The sequence below is a fragment of the Camelus bactrianus genome, chromosome 7 (genome assembly GCF_048773025.1).
Source record: "Camelus bactrianus isolate YW-2024 breed Bactrian camel chromosome 7, ASM4877302v1, whole genome shotgun sequence".
NCBI classification, from domain to species: Eukaryota; Metazoa; Chordata; class Mammalia; order Artiodactyla; family Camelidae; genus Camelus; species Camelus bactrianus.
The window spans coordinates 91,329,589-91,345,700 of NC_133545.1; the positions used below are offsets into that span (position 1 = coordinate 91,329,589).

General features: G+C 39.8%; 2 long non-coding RNA genes across 2 annotated transcripts in view; both read left to right on the forward strand.

Moving 5' to 3' along the window:
• LOC141578225 (uncharacterized) overlaps positions 1 to 1,260 on the forward strand; it is a 30,823-nt gene extending 29,563 nt beyond the window's left edge. Inside the window, exons 5-6 of the long non-coding RNA XR_012508376.1 lie at positions 524 to 583; positions 1,114 to 1,260. This is a non-coding gene — a long non-coding RNA (uncharacterized LOC141578225). The remainder of the gene's footprint in view (positions 1 to 523; positions 584 to 1,113) is intronic.
• Positions 1,261 to 1,267: 7 nt separating this feature from the next.
• LOC141578226 (uncharacterized) overlaps positions 1,268 to 16,112 on the forward strand; it is a 31,390-nt gene continuing 16,545 nt past the window's right edge. The window contains exons 1-2 of the long non-coding RNA XR_012508377.1: positions 1,268 to 1,334; positions 7,414 to 7,613. This is a non-coding gene — a long non-coding RNA (uncharacterized LOC141578226). The remainder of the gene's footprint in view (positions 1,335 to 7,413; positions 7,614 to 16,112) is intronic.

A 16,112-nucleotide genomic window follows, 5' to 3' on the forward strand; every position in this document is an offset into this window, starting at 1 on the left:
TTCATGGAATCCAGGAAACAGTCCTAAGCCACCTGCCTCTTCACACTTCTCCGTGGTGGTTTTCTTCCCTGACTAGAAGAGGGTTCTGCATAGGAAATTTTCTTTGTTCCCCTTTTCTTGGAGTCACTCTGTCTCCCCAACTCTCACCTGTCCATCTGTCCATTTCTCTACCCACTGTTTCTTCTGACTTGTTCCAAAAAGCATTTCAGGCAGCTTACAGAAGAACAGATACCAAATAAACAGGTGAGAAAATGGGGCCAAGTTCAGTGAGGCTAGGAGGCGAGCCTGTGTGAGAGTTGCAGGCGTGAGACACACGCCTCAGGCCTGTGACTTATAAGATCGACAGCAACAGTGTGCCTGAGGCTCCCAGCAGACACAGGGAAACAGGGTTTGTGGGAGATGCTCACTGGCTGTGAAATAAATAAGTGGCTTAGGAGATGCCCAGCCTTTCCAGCTACTAAGGCTTAGGAGAATATTTTGAGTTTCTTCCAAAATCAGAGTATTGCATCTTTTCTTTTTTCAGAGTTCTATGTATAGTTGGTTACATTCTATACCTGGAAATTTCTCCAAAACTGCTTCCCACGTGAGTCCCATGGCTCGGGAATGGGGTGGTTCTGCTCATTGACGGGTGTAGGCCAGAAACAGAAAATGACAGCCTCAAAGGAGCCTGGGATTTGTCAGTTATGTTTTGTCAGTGCTGTAGATTTCAGAAAACGCTTTCACCGTTTCTCTCCATCTGAGGTGGCAGCGTGCTCTCTTAGCAGCATAAGGAGCTCAGGGCCACGGGATGGTGGGGGCTGACTGCACTGCTATCAAGACAGATGTGCCAGTCACTGCAGGCGTGGTGATTTTACATAGTGCATTTCATGTTCTTTAATAGGTTTCAACAGGTAGTTAATTAACTGAGTTAATTAACATTTAAGAAATATGATGCTTTGTTGAAAAGACAGTTATAGGCAGAATATAAGTTGTGAACCCTTTAAAAACGGTTTCATTACTGAAATTTTAATAGGGAAGATTTAGTTTATCTTATTTACACCTCTCTTCAAAAGTAACAAAGAAACAAGACAGAAAAAGCAGAGGATGATTTCTGTTCTTCCTCTCGGCTTACAGGTGCCCTCACCTCCAGTGGCATCCATCCAGACACCAGCACTGACACTGGCCGTGCTCACAACTGCCTTAGCCCTGAAGACACAACTGACAAATAGAAGGGGGCTACGCCCTAAGACAGCAGGTGCTCTTACTTTGTGGGTCCTTATGTAACTGTGCGGTGTTATTCAGGATCGCCCGTTCTACACTTTGTGACGCTGCTGCCGTGTCTCCTAGTTATTTCTGTAAGTACTAGTGTAATTTTTTCAATGTGTGGTACTAGACATCTAAAAATGCTTTTTTCAGATGAAAAATAATGTGTATTTAATATAATAAGTCTGAAAAAAGGGACAAAAGTGTCTATCCTGGTCCCACTACTCAGAGATAATAATTAACACTTTTACATCTATTTTCTGTTCTTTTCATCAGTGTGTATTACATCTGTCATAAAAACCAGCGAGCACTCTGTGCCTGTTTACTGTGTGGAGACATCCATTTTCCATTCGGCTTATTACACGTTTTTCTACAGTATTCTCTCTCCCCTGGCATGATTTTTAATGACCAGTATAGCATTCTGTCTTGTGGAGGCATCATCCATTTTACTTCGGACTTAAATAAACTTTTAAATTCCAAGTATATTTAACTGAAATACTGAAAAGAGAACTGTGGTGGTACCGAAAGGCCCCTACATCCCTTCCCCTTTTTTTCCTGAGAGTAAAAACTGCTGACAATGTGGTGTATATATTTCATGACCTTTATGCCTGTCATATATATATACACATACATACATACATGTATATGAGAAATCTATGTATATGTGTGTGTATATATGCTGTATTGAAAAATAAGGCCACACTATATGTTTTGTGCAGCTCGGTTTATTCACTGAGGTGTATATCATAGACGTCCTCCCACTCCAGACTCACCCGGTCCTTTCAGATAGAGTAGAGGGGTCTCCTGATGTGCAGTAGATTTGGTCTCTTGTGTAAGGACACCTTTGGTGGGAGAGTACTGTGGACAAGGCCTTGGACCACGCCAAAACGCCTGCCCCTTAGTGCCCACAGCTCGCCTTGATTTACCGCATCATTGTCTTGATGGTGGATACTTAAGTTTTCTCCATTTTCCACTGTCAGAAAGGGTGTTTGACTGGCGTCCTTCTTGTACAAACATTCCTGTGATCTTGTATGAGTATTCCTTTAGTTAAGGTTTCTGGAAATTTAGTCCCTGGATGTGACAATTACATACATCACAGGCTCCTTTCAAGTGACTCTAGAAATTCCTTCTCCTGCGGGGAATGAAAAGATGTAGAATAACTTATGTAACCAATTCTCTATCGCTGGATATGATTTCACTTCAGCTTTTCTTCCCACCATTGTAAAAAGTGCTGTGTAAATGCTCTGATGAGTAAATCTTTTTGAACTGATTTTTTTCTAAACGAAACGATTCCTAGAAGGGGAGTTGAATCTGTGTGTACACACGTTTATCAGAGTTTACATATCCATTGACATGTCGTCCTCCAAACACGTTGCTCACAGTTTGTTCTCTCACAGATGGACACTAGCTAGAACAACTTTTAAAAATATTTGCCAATATGATGAGCAAAAGTGCTTTTTCATTGTTTTAGTTTGCATTTGATGACCAATGAGGTATTCAGCATTTTTCACTTATTAGCCATCTGACTTTTAAAACGTGAATGATCCCTTTTGTCCTTCGCACACAGTTAAGTGAGGGAGCTTCTTGTTGCTTTGTGACAGCTCTTTGTATGTTATGAACATTAACCCCTTGACTTCATCAATATGTATCACGCAGTTTTTACTTGTCATTTCTTGCCTTTCATTTTATTCAGTAGGTTTACTTTTGTTGTGGCCCAAAATATACTTAAGATAGTAAATGTCTTCTTTTTGGGTTATATTTTTGGTATTATTTTAGAAATACTTTCTTATAATGGTACAAATCTCTTCTGTAGGTTTTTTAATCTCTAAGATGGAGATGATAATAGTACTTGTTATAGTGAGGAGAAGTTGAATTAATATGAGCAAAGAGTTGCATTTGCTGTTATTAGTACTTTTTAATATTTACATCACTATCTGTAATTTTTCTTTGGTCATTATGACAGGAATAGAATTTGTTCTTTCCAGGTGATTCTCTGATTTTCCCAGGACAATTATTGAATTCATACTTTGCTCTTTGATTTGAAATCCCACATGCACAAAATACTTATGTACACTAAAGTCTCTTTTTGAGCTCATGGTTTATTTCTGTCAATCTTACTTTATTACTCCAGCACCATAACTTACATATTGTAAAAATTTATTTAATATCTGACAGTGTGATTTTTTTTTTGATTCTTTTCTTCCATCCCAATTTTTCTTGGCTAGTATTATGACTTTATTATTCCTGAAGAATTCTAAAATTCTTTGTTCAAGTTAAAGAATAAAAACAGATAAGGGTTTTCATAGGATTTTTTAGTAAGTTTTGAATTATCTTTAAAAGAGCATTCATTTTACAAAGCTGCTTTCCTCCATGCAATATGTTGATGTCTCTACATTCACATCTCTTAATTTACCCCTCAGTATAGTCCTGTATTTTTCTCCATGTACAACATGGGCATTATTTTTGAGTTTAGCCCAGATTATTGTTTATGTTTTACTTAATTTTGTAAGTGAGAATTTTTTGCAATTATATTTTTTAACTCTTCAAACTGACACCTAGGAAGGCAGATTAGGATTGTCAATACTCACTTTGTAACTTGTCATTTAAAATTGTAAGTATTAAATACTTGTTCCAGAATCCTTTCTTTTCTGTTTTTCAAAATTTGTTTCCAAGATTATCAAAGTGGTCGTAGCTAAGTAGTGTATTTGGGGAGACTGATGGAGAGAGGTAGTGTGGCTCATGTACAAACTGTGAGCATTTTCATGGCTGCCTTTAGGCTGGAGAGGCCTCCGAAGAGCCCAGGTTAGACCAGGGATGGCTTTTTATGCACTTGAAAGCCAGCATTCCTGCCTTTGTGGAGAAGCCTGTTGGGCGTGACAGGTAGATGATCAAGGTCCGATGGAGGCCATTGGCTGCACAGAGCGCTGTGACTGTGAGAACTGGCGACCATTAACATGGGAAATGCTTGGCGCCAGGAACACTGCAGGGGAGCTGGGGAGCCTGTGTGTTAAGGATTTTCCAGTCCTGGGAGTGAGAAGAGCAGACTCTGCATTCAGATCTGAGTTTGAATTCATCCTCTCTTGTTTAATGGTCCTCTGACTTTTGTCAAGTTATATATCCGCTTTGAACTCCTGTTTTCTTGTGTCTCAAAATAGGAGAATTACGGCCTGCTGCTAGAGTGTTTGATCAGGGTAAATGATTTGTGTCTATAAGATGCCACGTACTGTCACAAGTTCAGTGAGAAATGGGCTGTTGCCTCTTCTGCAACTCAGTGTTCGACAACACACCTGGGGAAAGCCAGTCCCTAATTTGTGTGTGATGCAAGTAGGAACAAAATTAATGTCTTGCCTTTCGCTAGCAGTATTCTTAGTCCTTTGCTTCATTTACTTCTTTCCTCCTTTCATTTCCCCTTTCCCCTCCTCCACCAAAAGAACCTGAGAATATCTCAGAACACTAGATTCAAATTACTTTAAAGGTTGTCTCATCCTCATGAAATGACAGTAACATAAAAAAATCTGTACACATCCCAGAATTCATTGTATTTGATTTACGCACACACGCGCGCGCACACACACACACACACAATCAGGCTACCTCCCACTTACAGAGGAAGAAGAACCACTTATTCTGAGTTTTCATTCACTGTCCGTGAGAGCAAAGTGTCTTATGCAGACTTTCACCTGGCTTCATGCATGGTGTTTTTAGTTGGATTTCTGCTTTGTGGCCATAGAATTATTCTCCTAACAGAAGAGAGGAAGTGGAGACATAGACATTCTGCTCAGATATTGGTGTCATCATATTTGAGTTGGGAAGGACTTAAGACAGCATAGAGTCGTATCTGTTTATGGGTGAGAATCCATGATAGTGTAACTTGGACAAGAACCTGGATCTTCTGCCATCGTGCCCACGAGGGTGAAGAGGCAACTTGGTGGGGGATGGCAGTGATCCTTCTTGCTTGAGTTCCAGGGTCTTGCTAGTTTTCATTGCTCACCTGCCTTTAGTTAAGGTCCATGTGGCCTCTCATGGGAAGGTCACGCTGTTCTGATAAAGTTACTAATCAGCAAAAAGCTCTGGACCCACTCATATTTCCCAGAGTTTTTTCTGCTGACCTGCTGACACTTTATATAAATGAGACCTAAGAAACTACTGGATATAAAATCCTTTGTGTTATCCTCGAGTTCCATAGGAATGGGGTGCTGTCTCAGGCTGTCTAAGGCTAGATCTGAATAAAGATAGGGTGATAGGCTTTGCTGCTGGACCCTCCACAATCAAATGTGTTTTCCACCTTAGTGTTTAGAATCAGGCAGATGAGCTCAAATCTTGCCTTTACCAGTTATTAGCTTAGTGACCTTGGGGAAGAAACTGTACTTAATTGTGTTCAATTTTCTTTGTTTGTAAATAAGTTAAGTATTTATTTTAAGGTTTTTGATTTAGAGTTGAATGAGTTAATTTCCTCATTTATACCTAAAATACATATCGCGTGGCTCTATGATGGTGCCTTGTTGTTGATTACTAAGGCACTCGGCAGGGAGAAAGGGGGTGGGGGACCCCTGGATTCTAGAGCTTATTATATTCCAGGATATGCTTGTAAAAGACTGGATGTGCAGTGGATTTTTAGTAAATATCCATTCCTTTCCTAATCCGCATTGATTGTGTATATATCTTTATATTAATATATGAACAAATTTATAATGCAATTTAAATCTTTCTGTAGAATTTAAAATATGTAGTTGTAACAAAAATACGTGAAATAAAATGATTTCACTTTTATTTTCTTTTCAATAAGCAAAACAAAATAAAATAGAAAAGAAAAAAAAAGGTTTGAAGGAGTAGAAATAACTTTCTTTCCATAGAATCAATTCCCTAACAAAGGTTTTTTGGTTGTGTTGTTAAACAGCATATAAAATTGATAGGTTGTGACATATTGGAAATGAGGAAACAGTGGAGACATACTATCTCCAATGAAGTCATTTAGTTACCACGTCAAAACTAGTTCTGCTTCCTGAATGACAGGCCAGTAAATTGGGAGATGAGGTGTTAGAGCAAGGAATAGTGACTTTATTTGAAAAGCTGGCAGACCCAGAAGATGGCATACTGATACCCTGGAGAACCCTCTTCCCCAAGTCAGAATTCAGTCTCCTTTTTTACTAAAAAGGGGCGGGGGTGTGGTTGGTTGTTGCAAACTTCTTGCTGTACGAATTGATTTCCTTGGAATCCTTTATTCTTGCAGCTGTCCATGTGGGTCAAATCATGGCACCCCTGTAAAACCTCAAAAAAACAAAGTTTATTCTTTATTTTGCAACTTGCCATCTCTACATAAGTGTAGAAGAGCTAACATCCTTAAAGATCAGAGCCCGCAAAATAGGCCCTCCTGGATATTTCAGGCTAAAGGCAACTTTCTTTTACAAAAGGTGCAGAGATAACAAGTCTTAGCCTAGAAAACAGGGTACAGGTTTAAAGACAAACGAACACATCTAACATGGAGTCAAATTTGTTCTTTTCTATTACAATTTCTTTTTCCACCTCATAGATAATTTTAGTAAGAAACATGAGCAATTTTTTTACTTTTGCTTCTTAATAACGGATAAGTGGCCCAACTACAGTTTTGTGAACAGGGATGCTGTGCGGGCATAGGGGTCACAGCAAATTCTTGTTGGGGGTGGTCGACCCTGCAACATGTCTGATGCCCTGTGAGTGTTGGTGAGAGTCCCCCTAACCAGGGGCTCTCTTCAGGAACCACCATGTGGGCATTGACCTCTGGAGACTTCTTTTTCAGCTGTAGGAAATTTTTTTTAGATGCTGTGATGAAAAAATCACTCCAGCTGGGGATAATCAGGGAATAAAGGAAGGAGAAAAGGGCTTGGAGTAGTGTAGAAGAGAAGGACAGAAGATCAGGGAGCCTGGGGGCTTGGGGGCAGGGCCTTGGGAGAGAGAGTAGCAGAGGTGGGGAGGGGCCCGGCTCCAGAACCAGCTCCTGCACCTTTCCCTGCACCCAAGCCTCACAGCTTTTAATTGGGCCCAAGACTCTTTCCTGTCTGGATGTCACCCTGGGCAGAACGTTGAGAATCGAAGGTAAGGTGTGGGCAGCACTCACCTAGGGGGTCACTGAGGACTTGGTCAAGTCCACAGTGCCTTTTCTAGTCATGTGTCTTCACCTGTTCTTTATCTCAGGATCTGAGAAGCAGGAGCAAGGAACTCAGGGAGAGATCCAGGAAGACATCTGACTCTGTTAAGAGACGACAGTCACAGCGACACGGGGAGCGAGGACACTTGCAGCAAAGTAAAATGACTTCACAACTATTGCATCAGAGCTGCAGGTGTGAGAGAGCCTAAGCCTGTCTCAGAGTGCAGGGGACAAGAGGAAAGGAATGGTAAAATTAACACTGACAATTGAAATTTTGTTAAATAGCCTGCTAATATTAATTGTATCAAATGAATGTATGCAGGTGTATTTCTATGATCATTTATAGGTACACACAACCCCACCAGCCCCTCTTTCTCCCATCGGGGATGGGCTTTCTCAAGCACAGTGCCCCTCCTGGTTGAGTGAGCCACGCTGCGGGTCCTCGTCTGGGGCCAGGCTGCTGCAGGACACTGAGTCCCCGAGGCACGGCCTGGGAGACATGACAGGAACATCTCTGCTCATAACTGAGAGCCTCCGTTTCCCCCTGCAGTGTAAGAATGCCGGTGACTCAGTTAGAAGCATGCATCCAACCCGTCCTTCCGTGTCATCACCATCTAGAATCGGTGCCTGAATCTTCTGAATTTCTCCAGAATGTGGTTTAAAATCACCTTCGACAATTGAGTGTGTGTCCTCTTACAAGTGGAGGAATTGCTGCCGTTTCCCTGGAACTTACTCACCACTAGTCCATCTGATTTTTCTGTGCTAGGATTCAGTATGGCATGCTAAAAATTCTGCAGTCAGATCTTGAAACACTGATGAAGAGGATTATTTATTTTATTTCTTTATATGATAGTGTTTTACTTTCAAAATTCAGAGTTTTCGGTTCTTTCAAAAAATTTTTTGGGGGTTGGAGAAACAACTTTGCTCTTACCATCTCTGTGACCTGTTGCTTTGTGCCTCTCACCTGTCTTCTGTCACTTGTGAGGTGGTTCCATTTGTGACCCTGTCAGGGTTGTTCATGTTATAAAACATATAGTCTGTTAAAGTACAGTCCCTTTTACTCCGAAGACATTCCACAAATACTCCTTAAATCTGGGTGTGGTTTTAAGAAGACAGAATCATTAGAACATGTACTTGCAGGTTGCTAGTGCAAAATCCCCAAATCAATAGTCTAGCTCAACATCTAAAATCTTTCTAATCTACCTTGGGTTTGTATGGATAAGTGAAGCAGTTTGCTAAGAACTCAAGACCAGGGTTAGAATACAGGCTGGTGTAGCTCAGCAGGTCCTCCCAACCTGATGCTCTGCCAGAGGGAGGGGCCGAGGGGAGAGGGCTTGTCCTGCCCTCCCTGAGCTGACAATTTGATGGCAAAGATCTTTATCAGGTGAAGAACTGGGAGTTTCTTCTAAGAAGAGTGGGTTTGAAAAGAGTCCTAAAACCGCGGGAGTGACACAATCCCTTTTGTCTCAAGTACGTGAGAGCGGCTGTGGGGACACTTGGGAGACTCGTGAGTCCAGGTGTGCAGTGTTGGTGGCTTCCACTTGAGCGGTGGGACGGTCAGTGTGTAAAAGCGAACAGATTGAAGGCATGTTTAGATGGTAAAAATGAAAAGATGAATGCTGTCTGTGAAGGTAGGATGGAGGAAGGCCCAGGTTTCTGGGTGGATTAATGAGGTAAGTGATGGTCCTGCTGTGCTCTGAGCAGGGAAAGCTGCAGAGGGAGCTCTGGGGGAAAACTGATGAGTTCAGCTGTGGGTGAAGTGAAAGGCTGTTAGATGTGTGGACTGGGAGATCTGGTGAGAGCAGGTACTGAGTAGGAGGAGGGGAGAGAGACCTTCAAATCATTTTGTCTTGTGAACATACAAATAAGTATGAGTAATGACACACAACACCTCTATATTCTGGATTAAAACCCAGTAACATTTTTCTATATTGACTGCAGAGGTTCTTAATTATTTTTTAATAGAAATAAAAAAATAGAAACAAAATAGTGAAGTTAATGAACATCTTAGAGTTGATGTGTGTCCTTGTATGTATTTTGATACCTCATCTGTTTATAACCATAATCTACAAAAAGTTAGCTTGTTTAGCATAAGAGTTAAACAGAGGGACGTGAAACACACTGTTGGGGGTTGAGGCTGATCACCTTGGGCAAACTATGTCGCCTCTCTGTCCCTTAGTTACTTCTTCTGTGACTGCCTCCAGGCCCCTCATCACAGCTGATTTCCTAGACTAGATGTTGGGAGGGAGGCTGCTGAAGGGGCTAAGAAGTGGTAACTGCTTGGGATACTGAAGAGAGAGACGAAAACCGATTAAAGCCGAGAAACTGAGTACAAATACCCTCAAAAAAGGAAAAAAAAAATCACAAAGTGTTTTGAGCCACTTAGCGTAAGGGAAACAAAATCACGTGGACCCAATTTTCTTGAGCATATGAGTATAGTGGGTGGAAGGGTGTCATCAGAAAAGTGTTGAGAAAAGGCCTTTTGGTTTCCCTTGACATTTGCAGTAAGGATGGGAGCAGAAGCGAAAACCCCCTGTTCACTGTGGAAGGTGCTTTTTTTTGCAAAACTGACCAAAGGTTGGAGACAAGTCATCAGCGGTGCTGGCAAATGAAGAGACTTCTGGATTGGGTGGGGCACTTGCTGTGACTTCCAGGTGGCCTGCTGGCTGGGGGCTGTGAGGCGGGCAGTAGGTTTGCAGGGTGACCCGGGCATAATTCCTGGCTCTGAGGCTGCTGGTCTGACTAGCAGACCTGATCACCCGCAGACCTAACGGGGCAGCTCGGGATGTGGCCTGGGACACCTGCCTTTCTGAGGGCAAGAAGAGGGCTCCCCTGAGGGGGTGTCCCTGTGGAGAGTGGAAAAGTCCTCCTGCAGGGGAAGAAGTGCCTCTGAGCAGGGGGAAGGATGCACAGGCAAGACCAGCCTGAGCATGGATGTTTTGGGAAGCCGGAAGTCATAAAGTGGCCCAAGCAGCCTTGTTCCTGCGAGATTGGAAGGAAAAGATGCTGAAAAAGCAGGCTAGGGTCAGACCGTGTTGTGGGTTATGAGTGACAGTAAAGGACTGGTCAGGCAGGCACGAGAGAACCCTGTGGGCATCCCAGCTGGGGCATCACGCCAGAGGGAGGAGCAGAGGTATGGACTTTGCCACTTATTAGCTGTGTGACTTTGAGCAATATCACCCCAACCCTCTCTATATATATCTTCATCTGTAAAGTGACACAGCTCGTGTCATCAGAAGGCTTAGTTTAGCTCTGATCCTTTAGTCCAGTCCTGTCAGTGCTGCCCTGCAAGGTTCTGCAGCAGCTGCTCTTACCCTGAGAAGGGAGGGCGTAGAGGGACATTGTAGTGCCCGAGGGCAGGAAGGGGTTGCTTTAAAAGCAGACATGTAGCCGCCTGCAGCTGCAGGCCTGCAGGCAGTTTGGTTGATGGTCCTGGAGAGGACTTTGGAGGCCATAGCATCATCTTAAAACTTGTTTTCCCTTGGGGACCGGATTTGCCTTTGCAGATTAATGTTGAAGATTTGGGCTTCTGGCAAAGCTGTTTTCAGAGATGAGTATATACATAACATATAGTATAAAATAAAATGCTTTTATTTAATCTGTGGGACTTTGTAGCTGTTTGGAGCAGTTCTGTTGGCCTGGTCTCCACGGAGGACACTAGGGTTCAGCAGAGCGTGCGGGAGGGCAGGCCAACCGCTGTGCTTCTGCGGGGGGTTCTCCCCAGCATGGAGCTCTGTTAAGTTGAATCTTCTCTGAGTTTGGTTGCCAAGCGTGCAGACAGCAAATTAATGAGTTCTGGTGTGATTGTATAATGACAGGAAGAAAGAGGAAACCGTAGTTTTTCGGGACTAGAACATGCTTTTGGTTCCTGACTCAGTGTGTTCCATTACAGAATTGATGAGTTGTGTCTATTCTGGGACTTCATTGAAATAATCGTTCAGCCTAAAATTTAAGAGTTATGTTTTATTTGGCGGGAGGCCTCGAGCCTGGATGACAGCCTCTCAGATCTCTGAGGGACTGCTCCCAAGAGGTAGGGGAGGAGCTTGGATAAATAGGAGCTTTACAACAAAGACCAGGTACTTGGAACAATAAAAGATTGCTTGTTATCTAAAGAAAGCCAGATATCTCAAGTTCAAGTATTTAGTGCTTTTCTATGTATGGGATGAAGCAAACATATGGGTTATTGAATTCATTCCTTTGGCAAGCACCTAGCTATCTAGGGACAGTATCCTGTCCTTTCTTATTCTGAGTCTGCTCAGAGGGCACCACTGTGAGTGGCTGAAAGGCTGGGTTTCAGGCATATCCTCGCTGGGGTGTGGCAGCAGCTGCTGAGGGCTTGGTCTCAGCATTCTTTGTTTACTGACATGGTTGCAGTATTTTCACTCACATTGTAGTATTTTCATTCACAGTGCTCCCCCTTGGTCCTAAATTCGACCTATATTTTGAGAGACATTTCATGACCAAATTTGTCCCACGGTGCTAGGATGGCTCATTCCTATTTCAGGTGAAGAATTTTCTGAGCTGCCATTCAAGGTGTTAGGTTTTTTTATCAGGGCCTGTTGATACTAAAAGTTTTCTGGATCGCCTGTCTTACTAGTCTATTATGATCCAGGAAATGTTTGCCCTTCGTTGCTCATTCCCATACCTAGAATCACACTATTACATTTATTTTATGCAGGGTTAAAAATTTTATCTATTTCTTCAGGATGTTTAGCCATCATCAATCTTGTAGGCCTAGTTACACGTTGGGAAATGTAACAGACAACAATTTAATAAAATAGAGATCATATAACTAATATAGCTAGTAACGTTTTTAAGTAACGAGTAAGAATTTAATAGTAGAGAAGTTGTATATTTGGGTTAAAATTTTGCTTGTATTTCTGATTGAGTTTGAGTGATCTTATGAGAAAGTTCATATTTATGGTCAGGCTCCGAGCAGGTATTAATTGGCCAGGTGAGTTCTCCCACGTTGTAAGATCAACAGTGGCCTAAACAGAACTATAAATTATTTTTAGAATAACGTTTCTGAGGGCTATCTAGTTAGAGCCTTGGAGTAGGGAAACCCACCAAGGTAACACAGAAGTACTAGACATAGGTAATTTACCATAAACTTAACAATTGGAGTAGTTCATAATCAAAGGTAGGAGAAATTGTCAAAGTAATTGGTATACAAGCCTGGTCCGTTGTCTTGGGTCAGCTGTCGAGCTCAGATGTCGTCTTCTTCTCATCCTGGCCTGGTAGCTTTTTCACCATTTTGGCATTGTTTTCAGGTGAGCAAGTGCTCTATAGGCCAGTGCATTGCAGTGGCTGTTTCTGATAGGAAATGAATCCGAAATTCCGTTTCCTTCAGCTTTTGTGTGTATGGTCTAGTTAAGAGTACTTGATAAAAGGTCTTTCCATTCAGGTTGGAGACAGTTCTTTAAGTCATGCATGTTCCAGTATGTATAATCCCCTGGCTTAGGTCATGGAGCATTGGAAATTTACACAAGGATAGATTACTGAGCTTCGGAAACAAACCTAGAGTATCCTTTTCATAATTAAATTAAACTGTACAGCAATATGACATAAAAGCAAGGAATGATCTGGGAAGTGTCTTAGTAAATATAGACCTCAATTAACAAAACTAGAACTTAATATCCAGTAAAATATAAGATTTTTTCTCTCTAAAATTACCCTCATTTTTCTCAAAGCCAAATCAAGATTAATTTGTTTACAAGTCAAGTCTGATTATTTGATCATATAGGCTTTTTTAAATTGGCTGTGTTGGAACTTTTAATAAGGAGTCTCAGGGTAGAATGTTAATAAGATTTGCTAAGGCCTGGAAAGCCCCGTCAATGGCTTGTCATGGATTTCTGCCTTACAAATTTAGGTAAATTCTTTTCTCTTTAAAATCCTTAAAATTACCTTGAGATTCCTATATCTGTTAGGAGATGATCTTCCTCATTTGTCTGATAGAGCCACTGGGGACCTAAGAGTTTTTAGTCTATTGAGGGATCAGATAGAGAGAAAAGATAACTGTTCCAAGTCTGATTACATAGGTATAATTTATCAAATTGCTGTGAATCATAGCTAGCTTAAAGAGAAGAGATTCTTTATGTCTGGGAAACAGGTTAAAAGCCAGTAGTATTTTAAACAAAATCAAAATTTATAAACATATTCACCAGTTTACTCAGTCCCATGTAACTAATTCTTTTAATCACAGTTTTCATTGGAAATTTAAAATTTCTTACCCAGTTTAGTTCACTGCTATAGTTTGAAATTTATTAGAAATCAGTAAATCTCCTTGAAGAGCAAGCATTTTGCAAAACCATCAGAAGACAACCATTAACTGTCTATAAATGACAAAAGATTTAAAATCATGGTTAAACACCGTTACACTATAATCGATAAAGAAACCTGGTCACTATACCCAGAATTATCACTGGTAACATTTCAGATATACCAGAATTTTAGGGAGTCCATATAATTTCTACAATATCTATATTAATAATATTTTCTCATACAATATAACCTTAGAAGATTTATTATTCATTTGACAATATCATGTTATTTAACACGCCAATTGAAACTTACTCTTTTAAAATCTCTCTTTGGGATGTTTCAGGGGCCATCTGTAACTTCCCAAACTTAACTGGAGATTAAAAGAACTTTAATTAGAAATTGATATCTGGGGATCTTTTTAAAAGATTTCAGAACACTTGGTCAGATAAACATATAGGTCACTGTAAAGCAGTACTTATTCATTAACAAGAAAATACGTCAAAGGTAAAGGCAGAACAGATCAGTTAAGTGGTATAAGAAGGTTTACAATCTGTTGCTGAAGGTGGATTAACATTTCAAAAAACATGTTTCCTCTTAACAGCGAGAAAACCAAATCTAGTCTTGTACCAACTTACTTCTAAGATTCATTTACTTTGCCCAAGTTGATTCTAAATTTAGCCAATTCCGACAACTTACGAAACTCTTTCCTTAGGGTACCTCTTCCACAAGCCTTCCACAGCTTTCTATTCTCATATTAGTGTGTCCCTTATTTTCTCTTCCATTCAGAAATAACCAGCTTCAGGACAAAGTCACTATTTTTCATTAACAAAATATAATTCCATTCTTATATCTTCCTTTACACATTTATCTTACTTTCCTAGGATACTGAGATCATTCCCTTAAAAATAGAGTCTATTTCAGGGTGGCACCAACCATTTATTAATATAACTAAACACCTTTAGTTTCTCTGTAAGAGTAAGTTAAATGTTAAGTAATTCATATTTCAATCTTATTTTATCTGAAAATGGCATAGCTATTAGATAAAATCCTATCATTTAACTTAATTTAGCACAACTCTAGAATTTAAAGATACCAAACATTTAGAGATTATGTTAAGCATACATTTTAAAAATATATTTTAAAAATTTACCCAAAGCTCTCATCTCATTTGCATTTAATTTACTTAAAATTTTACCACACCACATTACTGTTATTTTTTTCTTGACAAATCTTCACCAGATATAACAGGATCTTATTTGACTTTCATTAAACCTAGGTACAGTAAAGGTATTATACTTAATATTGATGACTTTAAAGATGTCTATATTAATTAGAACAAACTTAAACTAAACAATATCAAATATTATCTTAATATTGAATTTTTCCATTTCACGTGATGCTGAAAGTCAATTTGTTCAGTTTTTATTTTAAAAATACTTAATTTGTAAGCTCTTATTTTTTATGTCAATTAAGCAGAGATCTTTGACTTTGATTTTTTTTTTAGCTGTATAAATATCTCACATCTGTAATGTGTACGCAGGTTTATAAACAGACAAAAGCTAGAGATCTCATAGCTTCACTTTAAAAGTTAATTATAATATAGGTATAATAATAGTTCTAGTAGGCTGAATTTGCTTGCTCAAATCACTAAGGCTTACTATTTATGAAACAGATATTTAAGATTTCTTGACAAAGTCTGAAGGACCCGTCAGAGTTCTGAGTTCTAAAATGCCAAAAATTTCTTGGCATTAAGTTTTATCTCATTGAGCTAACTAGGCTCAGTCCTAGGTCACTGTTTCTGTATTTACATTTCTGGTCTGCAAGACAAAGACACACGCTTCCAGTTCCCCAGAGAACTGCTCTGTCACCCAGAACCAATTGTATCTCCTTAATTGGCATTTTTTTTATCAATCAGGAGAGCTGTAAACAAAGAATTCAATGTTTTAAAACTTTAAGGTTTACTTTATCATGTCTTCCAAAGCTTGCATAAGGTATTTAGTGATGTCTCTTTTCCTTGAGTTATAAGTTAAACCCAGGGTAAACCTCTTATTATATTTTTTTTATTAGCCACTGTATATTAGTTTTTAGTTCTACGTTATATTGGATGGCTCATGTAACTCTATTGGTTTCCTTTACTTTGTTCAATTAATATTTTCTGAGGGACAGATATGTGCCCAGCCTTATAATACCAAGAAGGGGAAGCGTTTTTCCATTGAAACAGATCTATCCCACAACATAATTAAGCAAAAGGTTTATATAAAGACCATTTAAATATACCAATTTTATAAATATTTATCTCAAATTTTTTAAATCTTATACCTTTAATTTTTATATTTATTAGGTTTAATCAATAATTTTTATTTCTAGAAGGATTGCCAGAAACTTTTTGTTGTTGTTGTTCATTGTATCTAATTTTATAGAAAAGTCTCTAGGATGCCCAAGTTTCAGCCAAAGTGCTTAGGTCCTACTCAATTTTTAATTTGAT